Consider the following 10,482-nt stretch of genomic DNA (forward strand, 5'->3'; position numbering starts at 1 on the left):
TACCTCATTTCTCATGTAAAGGAGATGCATGCAGAACAAGAATTTATCTGACAGATACTAAAAGTTAAGAGAGATTTAATAAGGCTTATTTGTGTATACTTGGAAGCCAAATCACATCAGTGATGGTTTTGCAAAGACAGAATCTGCTTGCATGCAGTAACACTGCACAAGGGTCAGGCCGATGAACCTCACATTACAAGCCTGAATCACCAGCTGACGTAAGACCAGGGGACTTGGCACTTCTGTTTCAAAGTGAGGAACTGAAGTCTGTTTCATTTCCCCTGTCCAAAAGACACACTCTATACTTGATAAACATTGTACCTTGAGGTGTTCGTCCCTCTTCTAATTCTGATCTGAAGAGAAGATAACAAAACTGCATGTAGTCACCAATACGTGGGTATGCAACAGATTTTCACACTGCACAGTAATGTTGCCTCTTTCTTCTCCATTCCCAACTCCATCTATGATTCTATTTCATTTACAACTGCTGCTGAGCTTTACACTGCACTAGTTTTAAAGAGCAGTCTGATACAAATCTGGGAGTGGTTCTAGCTAATCTGGAGCCCCTCCTCAAGTTTACCTGTGTTTGCAACTTTGCAATTAGCAGCACTGAATTTTACCTGCCATTTTTCCACCTGAGATAGCAATTAAGAGCAGAATTATTACTACAAAGCAAACATATACATATCATATATAGCTTCTGAATTTACCACAGTTTCAAAGCTAATATCAATTTCTGCAAATTCCAGTCATAGTTAAATAATGGAAAATCTCCCAACACAAACCATTCTGTGATTCTGTGATCTATCATGGACAAGAGACGTTACATGCTGAGTGGTAGCTGAAGGGGCTCTGGCTCACCAATCCACACTCTCTAAAGCAACTGAATGCAGTTTATGCACTAAGAGAGATTAGTTGAATTTTGCATATGTGAACAGAAAATGTGGGCACATGGTTCCTGACCTTGAGCTGACTAATGTAAAACCAGAGTATTGCCACGTGTTTTATATAAGCCAACTGTAACGTTGTAATGTAAAAAATACATTTCAAAGCATGCATTAAGCTTTAATAATCCAACATGTATTCTGACATGAGTTTTGTACCCATTTTAGCTTCACTTTTTTCTTTAACTCTCCCTTAGTTTTCTCAGGAGTACTCTTCACCAAAATAATAATTTTAAAACATATTGTGCTTCAATATTTGATGAGCCTTTTGCAGTATTTGAAGGAATTATCTGTTACAAATAGGTTGGATCTTTGATTAATATTTAGAAAAAAAATTAGTACTCAACTTTGAAGATAAACTTCTTTTCCTAGGTTCATAGTTAGGTCTCTAAGTACATGGGTATATTTTCAATTACTGTTAAGACTCACTGGCTCTCCTTTGAAGACTAGGAAATACTGAAAAAATTGTAATGGAAAGAGGAGAAAGGTGAAAGACACACCAGTTACATCCCATGAAGCACACAAACTTGTTTCTCTTTTTCTGGCTGTCTTTTCTACTTTATGGATTGTTCTGGAAAGAAGAAAAAGCTGCATCACTGACGATTTTCAGCTGAACTATTCCTGGTTCTGCAGAAAATAAAAGAGGAAAACAAGATGCACTCTGAGTACCTCCATTTCCAATTGTTGCTGATGAATACTCCATCAACGAAACTCAGCCTTGACACTTTTAGTATTGTCCTATGGGGTTTTACAAGATAGGCTCTTTACTTAAAACTCACAGAGGTGTGATTTCCCCGGGAGTTAACTGCCTCTTGCAAAGGGTACTTTAATGGTGACCAGATGTCTCCCAGCAAAAAGGAAAAACTAATTTCTGCACCTCTCTTCTTGGTTGAAGTGTTCTTGTTGCATCACACACGGAATTCACAACAGCCTGGCAAAGCCAATGATCCTGACTATGAGGTGGACTTTCAAAACAAATGGGAAACCGCACAAGTTCTCACTCAATACTGTCTCAGGGTCAGATTGACACAGCTTTAATTCTAACATCAACGTCTTCACCCACTGCTTCCCCCTTGTTAGCCACTCTGAGTATTCAAGCATGCCTCTTAGCAGGAAGCAGGTGTACTTTTCTTGGCTACACAAAGCTGACACAGAGCTTTGTGTTTTCATGTTTGTGTGATTTGTTTCTTAATTCAGTGGCCTATTTCTACAATCCAACTGTTATTTTGCAAAATTTATATCCCCAAAACCTTCAGGGCATGCTAATAAAAGGATGATTAACTTGTAGCACTAAGATTCCTTCGAGCGAGAATTCTATGTTCTTGTTCAGCATGTGCCATATTGTCCAGTGTGATTTATTTCTCCCAGCTTGGAACACGCAAACCATAGTTACCATCTTTCTTCATAACATTCTGAGTGTGGTTACTTTGATATTTATGTTCCCTCTATACTTAGATTTTTAGCACTCTCTGGAATGAATTCCTCGTTGCAAAGTAAAGAACAAATCAAATCTTCTTCCACAGTTATCCTCAAAGGTGCACACCCTTTGCTTTCCTAAGACTCCAAAGAGTCATATCTACCCTCAGGATACCTCCGCTGCACAGAATCAGCCTTGGGTAACGTTGCGTAGACCTGTCATACATGCATAAGGATTAGTCATGTAGAAGCTGAAATAATCGCTATCATGAAAAATACACAGAGAAAGCAGTGTTTATACAGAAGAAAATCTGACAGCAACTGTTCTCTCATCCCCTGTTTCCCTACTTCACCACTAACTTTTGAAATCCCAGTCTTCCCTCTGCTGTCTAACAGTAGTTCAAATGGCTGCATCCTCCCATGCCTCCTCCCAGCTCCCTCCATGAACAGGGGAACACAGAGAACTCCTGGGCCAGATGATCTCTTACAAGCTACTGTCATTGGTGTGGTGAGAGGAGGACATCAGCAGATAGTTCACTAATCTTTATCAACTTCCTTTATCCACGTGTCAAAGCTGACACATGTCAATGAAAGGAAAAGCAGAAAAGGCTTTGTATTCCTTGTAACAAAAACAGAGGCACAAAACACTTTGCTTCATGATGACCAAGGGAAGAACTTATTCTGAAGAGAGCAGGTAACATTGCTTTTGCCTCTGACTGTCTAGTGCCTTGGCATCTTGGTCACATTATGAGCAGACCCTGGAATAGCCAAGGGTGAGTGCTGAAAGGGTCAGAAAGAAAACAAAAAAGATGAAAAATAACAGAGTGTAAATGAAAAGTCATTTGATGTGAGACTTCCTGGCTTTGAAGTGTGCATGCCCTCCAGTAATGTCAAGCCCCTTGACCTTTTTGGAAAAGCTGTGACAGACAGGGCTTCTCTACAGGCTGATTATAACTGACATGAGTTCTTCTGAAGGACATCAAAAGAACTACAAAGCACTCTAGCTCTTGAATGTCCTTTACACTCCATCAGTTGTGTAAGAGGGACTTAATTTCTTAATTTTGCTCTTCATTAGCTACTGTTAGCAAATAATTTTGAAAGTAGCTTCAGTGGGAGAGAAGCCTGACCAGCAATTGTTCTGGTTGCTTCTTGTTCCCGTGGGTGCACAGACGTGTGTCTGTCTGTCTGCCTACTTGGAGAATGAGAAGGTTAAGAATGAGCCTCTCCCCTCCGACACTCATCTCTGTGGAGCTCTGAGAAGCTAGCATATTTATAAGGATCAATCTGACTTAGCAGCTACAAGGATGATTAGAATTTGATCATTAGTACACATTAGGAGTGAAGAGAAGACCCTCGCATGAATTCTAAAGATTTCATATGGTCGACATTGGATCCAGTAGCATTTATAAAGTAGAAGTTCCTTTGCTACATTTTCTCCTACAGTGTTAAGCCATACACTACTTATGAGTTAGATCTTATTTTATTGCACTCACACCATACATAAACCTACTTTCCCACTGTTGTCAATTAGCTCTAAATGGATTAAACATCTGGTTACTGTTATCAAGTCCCAGAGGACATTGCCAATTTTCTGCAACAACCTAACATTAGATGGTGACACTGAGGTCATTTTAAGGAATTACAGCATGCCGTTAGATACTCTGATTTTACAACCAATATTCCACAGACGGCTTTCTGGGTGCCTACTGTACTTCCACTGCTTACAAAGGTGTTTTATTTTTCCAGTCATAGTATCACAGTGCTATTTTCCAGATGCAGGAAGTGACTTCTGCCACTTGAGTTACATGAAAATCTCTATTATCTGATAATGGGACACACAACTGAGCCACTCAAGTCTCTTTCAGGAAACTTTGCATATACAATTATGTGCTCTGTGCATTTACTTCCACTGGAAAGCTAACAATGATAAGTCGAGGTCCAGCTACAAAAATATTTCCCGTATAGTTTTTTCTTTCCAGCTACTAATAGCCATTTGAAACTAGTCTTTGATGGTGAAATTTTACGGAACAGCTTGAAAGATGCTATTTTTGCCAACTGTTTGAAAGAAAAGATTCCATCTTCTCTGAGTTTGGAGGAGGAGCATCTTTCATGCTTTCATGTTGCAACATTAAAAAAAAAAAAAAAAAAAGTGAAACAGCTGGGTCAAGAGACTTATACCAAAATAGCCCTTAGTGAAAAGAACCTTTCACTGTCCTCTTACAAAGATATATATTTTTTTCCTAATGAAATATGATGGATTTAAGTCTAAGTGGTGTAAGCTTTCATTTTTTCTTTATGGATCATATGAGACCCAAAACAACAAAAAATATTTTAATATTATTTCAACATATAAACAAAACAATCTCATGCAGCACTATGTCTAAGAAGCATTCAGCAGTGTAAACTATCTGCCCTTTGATATGAAAATTTTATAACCATTGCAAGCTCTCCTGCCAGAAGTATTTCTCTGCACACAATGCTACCCCAGTGTAGATTCTCCTAAGCAACCCCCTGCAACTTTGTGAGATATCTCGTAACTTCTAGGAAAAGGAAGAAAATACAGCTCCTTTTCTTCCTTCTCAATAGAAACAGGTAAAAAGCAGAACCCAGTTACATTTCCAGATCAATCCTGTGCTGGTATACTTTCCCAGGAGGATCTTCCACAGCATCTCGCCTGCCTTGCGGTGTCCCTAATGTGGATGTTGACATCTTACTTACTCATCCCATCTCCCTGGCTTCCCTGAAGCCCAGCTCCTGTGGCCTGGTTTAAATGCCTGTGTTGAGTGATACTAACTCATCCTTTCCATGTGGCTGTTTCTATTTGTTGGGTTTCAGAGATCTGAAGGTCTACCCTTGATTCCAGCTTTGGGAACTGAAAATTATGATTTCAAGATCTAGAATCACAGAATCATAGAATCACCACGGCTGGAAAAGACCTCCAAGATCATGCAGTGCAACCATCCACCTACCACCACTATAACCCCATTAAACCAAGTCCCTTAGTACCACACCTAAACGTTTCTTGAACACAAAGGAGTCACACTAAGAGCTCTCTCCAGCTGCAGGAATCTCAAGGTTTATGGGGTTAACTTTTCTGCAGCGGTGTTAAACTGTTCCCTTGTTCCTACTGTGTAGGATACACAACAAAAAAGACTTAATGTAGGGAACAAGCAAACAAATAGCTCTGTGTGCTCCATAATAAACACCGGAGAAAAAGGATATACCTTTGTGAAGCTGCTAAAATTAGGCCTTTCACATTATTCTGCTTGATTAAATGTAAATACTTCAAGTAGGAAAAGGAAAAAGGGTGCAAAAGAGAAGATATTATTTTACAACAAGGTGCTGTATTACAGAGATTTGTTGATTGGGTCAGATTTTCAGGAAAGGTAATCATCAACTGCAAACAAAGAGGAGCATCCCGCCCTGCACATCTGATGTCTAGGCCACGTTCAGAAAGGTGCTTGAGCATTAAAGATGCAAGCAGGCATTTTATTCTCAAAGCTACCAGTACTGTAGCACTGAAAGCACTGCTGTTACATCAGCTGTAGATGACTTCGAAGAAAATCAGATGGAAAGAGCTCAGTCTGACATTCTAAATGCAAGATCATCCATTCCTCTGGCAAGGAATACTATTATCCAGCTAAACAAATACATCACAAAGGAGGCTCAATACTCAGCACCACCATTCCCTGCTTTACAGTAACACTGAGGCGAGGCAGGAAGTGCCTATAATTGCTTTTATAAAGATCTCATGCTATGCTTTGGCTGTGAAAACTTTTATTCAGGGTCCCCTTTCTTTTACAAACATTCATCAAACACTGTAAAGACTGAGAGGGCTACAGGATACAGAACAGGGAGATGTTCATGATTGACTAGTTAAGTTTTGGCCCATCTCTAGAGGAATTTCAGCTGACCTGACATAAAATAAGTCTAGATGAGCCCAGCCCAAGACCCACATATTCGGTATTGTCACCAGACTTCTTGGCTCATCTAAATCTGCAAAGCATAGAGGAAATAACTGACACTGAAGGACACCAATGCAGTACTCTTTCTGACTCCACCAGCTGGTGAATCCAATTCACAAAAACAGAGCTTTTCTGAAAACTGAAGTTCGGAAAGGATAAAGAGCTTTGAACCAGGTGCTGGTGCTCCACCAACATATATTCAGTGTATTCTCTCGTATCAAGCATGATCACATAATTAAGATATACATAAACACACAATACATAAATAAATAAAAAGCAATTACAGTTTTGAATTCAACATTTCTGTTAGGTTTTCTGTGTATATGGATAATGGTGGCTATGTTCTGTGCTTCTTTTCTTTTTCCCTTATTTATATCAGTATGCTCATTCACTGACAAAAGAGGAAAGAAAAAGGAAAAAAAAATGAATAAACACATATATGGTATTTTCTCTCCTCCTCTCTTTTTTTTTTTTTATTCCTGTGAAAATTAAATTTCCCATCAAAATATGCATTTAAAAATAAGAATACTTCCATGCCAGCTTTGCATGGAATGTTTTGTACCATTTCTAATCATTATTTGTAAGTATGGCACAAGGATCTAATTTCACAATGACAGGGTATAATAGACACATACAAGTACCTAAGATTGAAAGAAACATTTGATTATATTTGAATAAGAAAAACCAACCCACAAACCCACGGTGGGAAAGCATAACTACCTTTTGAATTCTTAACAGTTCAGTTTCAAAAGTGCATTAATACATTTAACAGTAACCCATACTGCTGATTTTTTTAACCAACACACAGCATAAATTTGTAACAAAAACAGCACAGTCTGCAATGAATTTCTAGTAAAAATATCAGTACAATAAACAAACATGAAAGGTGCATTTTTGAGGGTCTGTGTGTGTCTTGCCAGATCCTTCTGTCCCCACAATCTGGTAAAAAACTGAAATGTTTGCTGGTTTCTTTTGAACAGCCATTTTAGAGCACACATTCATCTTGGAATAATGTCTATCACTTCAAAGCCTGCCTGAAGTAGCTTCTTGTATGAAATTATAATAACTCATGCTCTAAGAATAGAGAAGTCTTTGGAAAATTTGGATGGATGGATACATAAATGCAGATGCACAATCATCTGCCATGGAAAGTAAGCTTATGTCTTGACCTACGTCTCCCTGGTTAAACCTTCTTTTAACAGAGCCATTTACTACCTCTCCTATAATCAGACATTCAATATGGTAAGAAGAGAAAGCAGATAAAGTGAGCTCTGAAATATGACTGCTCTGCTTTGGGGAACTGATCAGCATACAGCAGAAAGTAGAAGAGAACACTAGCTCAGACTTGACATTACATCTGAGAGTTTATTATGACTGTGTCTAGTTCAAGGGACATCGCTTATTTATCCTCAACCTTCAGCCACAGGGTTTGATGTCAAAGGAAAAAGCAGCCACAGTAAGAACAGGGGACTACTAGTCAGTGACCCAGTCATAAATAGCAGCCCCTCTAAAAGAAGAATATTTTGCATGCCATTTTGACACTGGAGGAGAAAATAAAATTGATGAAAATTTAACATGGCATCAAGCAAAAATACAGCCCATAAAAATTTTAAACTGGGAGGGAGGTGGCAGGAAATAGGCTCATGGTAACTTCCAAGCTATTCATTTTCATCTATGCAAGGTTATTGTGGTGCAAACCCTGCATTTTATTTGAAAATGCATGTAGTCCTGCTTGGTTCAATAGGAAGAGTTTACAGGAAAATTAAATGTCAGAGCTGTGCGGCTTATTGGTTTTGCTCAATGTAAATTCACTTTTTATGCAACTCTGAATAATAATGCCCTGCTCTGTGTCAACATGATGAATTAACTTCAGTGGCTTTGGATGGGGGAGTGAAGGAAAGAGAAGGAGAGATAGGGGCACTTCCAGTGCTAACCTGGCACTGATAACGGCACTGTCTGGGATTTAGCTCTGTATGACAGTTCTGGAGCTTTAGAGAGGATTTAGCACACTGATCATTGCGTGTCTTATTTTTTTCCCTTTTGTGTTACTCAGCTAGCAAGACCGCTATTGGCTAACCAGCTCATTTTCCTTCCTTCACTGGGTTTGAACACTGGCATAGACAGACGTGCAGGTAAGCCACAAGGAAACGCATATAAAAGAATATGGGAAATCTCAAACAGCAGCATCTGAAAACATGTCATACTGTCAAGTAAGATTACGTACAGATGCACAATTTATTTTAATAGCTTAGTAAAAACTCTCATTTGCTGCCCAGAAATGTGATGTTTTTCCTCAGGCAAAACCTACTGACCCTGTGGGAAGCTTTGCTTCAAGACACCCCAGCACTTGTCCCAGGATTTGTAGATTGTACAAGCAAAGAGCGCTGCTTTAAAAAGGCTGGTTTGTCATTTTGGGGTTGTTGTTTTTGTTTTTTAATAGAGGTAAGAAACAGCATGGATAGGAAAAGAGTAAGAATTGCTGTGACTGCACATTTGAGAGGTGGATTTAATAAAGATCTGGATAAATGATTTAACTCAGCTAAAATGCAGGAAGAACAGTTTCAGGTGTATCAAATATTCTTTTCTTGTGTCATAAATAAGATAACCTAAGCCATGTTCAGAGTGGCCAAGCTTCAACCCAGAGTAATTCCAGAGACATTGACATAGTGTGATGTGATTAAAGTGGCCTTTGAATATGAAAATGAACTAATTGAGCAGAAAGGGAAAGAACAGTCTTATGTAAAGCAGAGAGAAGCACAGAAGAGAATCTGGTGGACACAGGATTCTTAAAGTGGGATTTTTGTGAGTACAAGATTGAGTGAGACTCACCATTAATACTGAAAGGTAATGGAGCCTAACATACATTCATGCATATAAAAACTGTCTCTTTATCTTCCTGTTCCTGTTTTCCTATTCAAGAAAAGTCTGCTGTGCTGTAAGCTCAGCCCTGCAGAAATGGAGGATTGGAGGTGCCCAGCCACAGGTTCATTTTAGAGCATGGACCCACCCAGCTGAGCTCTGAGGCAGCCCAGGGGTGCAATTAAGGATTCTTCTCAAAGAAAACTGCAGCTTCTCTCTGGCTTCAGGAACCCTTGCTCCAGCACTTCTACTCTGGCAGCTAGAAAAGATGGGAATCAATAAGAAGCAGTAAGAGCCCTTTTAGTCCATCTGTCCCCGCAGAGCGAAAGTCAGCACTGGCTCTGGTCTGTCCATGCAGTGACAAACTAAACAATGAACTCACACACTTTGCATTTTTCAACAGTATTCCAGCCTCATTCAGTGTAAGAACAGAGACTGGCCATGCACGTCCACTGAGTCAAAGTCAGACCAAGAAGGAACCTGCTGCAGGCTGCATCGTTGCCTTGCCATTAGCAGACAACCCAAAGAGCAAGGTAATGGCTGGGAGAGTAAATGCTTCTCATGTTGAAAGCTGCCCTGGGGTGCCTCAGCACACAATGCCGGGGAAGAACAACCACCAAACTGTGTACTGGCAGTCATTAATTGTGCCTTCCTTGTTTGCTAAGAGCAGGGCAGGGAACACCTGCAATCACAGAGCAATTCTTATTGACTCCAGAACAAAGGAAGTGCAACTAATGCTATTCCTGGGAAATTGAAGCACAAACATCTCAAGTTGGACTCCTAAATTAAATGTCCCTTATTAACATTACATTGCTGTGTCGTATTTTCCCCAGTGTATAATGTCATTTCACCTTATTGGTACATTGTGAAGATAAATTCATTAATGTTTGCAAAGTACTCAGATGCTGCAATAATGAGAGTCGGAGAAGTGCTCCCCAGGAAATTAATAACTCCGGCTTCAGAGCGAGATGTGAGTGATGTGCAGTTATGGGAGGAAGGGGTAACATAATGAACTACTAAGATAAAATAAAATATTGATTCATCTGAGCGGTGTTGACTGAAATCTTTCCTTATTTAAGACAGCTTTGCTTTTCAGCCTTAATAGGCTTTTAAATGTTAACTTTCACAGTTATAAAAAAGCTAAATAAGAACAAAAGACCTGTACCACAGAAGCTTACAGACATTCACTGAGTCCTCTAGAGAACTGTGAGCAAATAGTGCAGGAAGATCAGCAAGAGCTCAATGTCCTTTGTGTGGGACAAGCACAAGGGAGTGGCAGGTGAAAGCTCAGGCAGGAC

The sequence above is a fragment of the Tetrao urogallus genome (genome assembly GCF_951394365.1).
Source record: "Tetrao urogallus genome assembly, chromosome: 7".
Taxonomy (NCBI): domain Eukaryota; kingdom Metazoa; phylum Chordata; class Aves; order Galliformes; family Phasianidae; genus Tetrao; species Tetrao urogallus.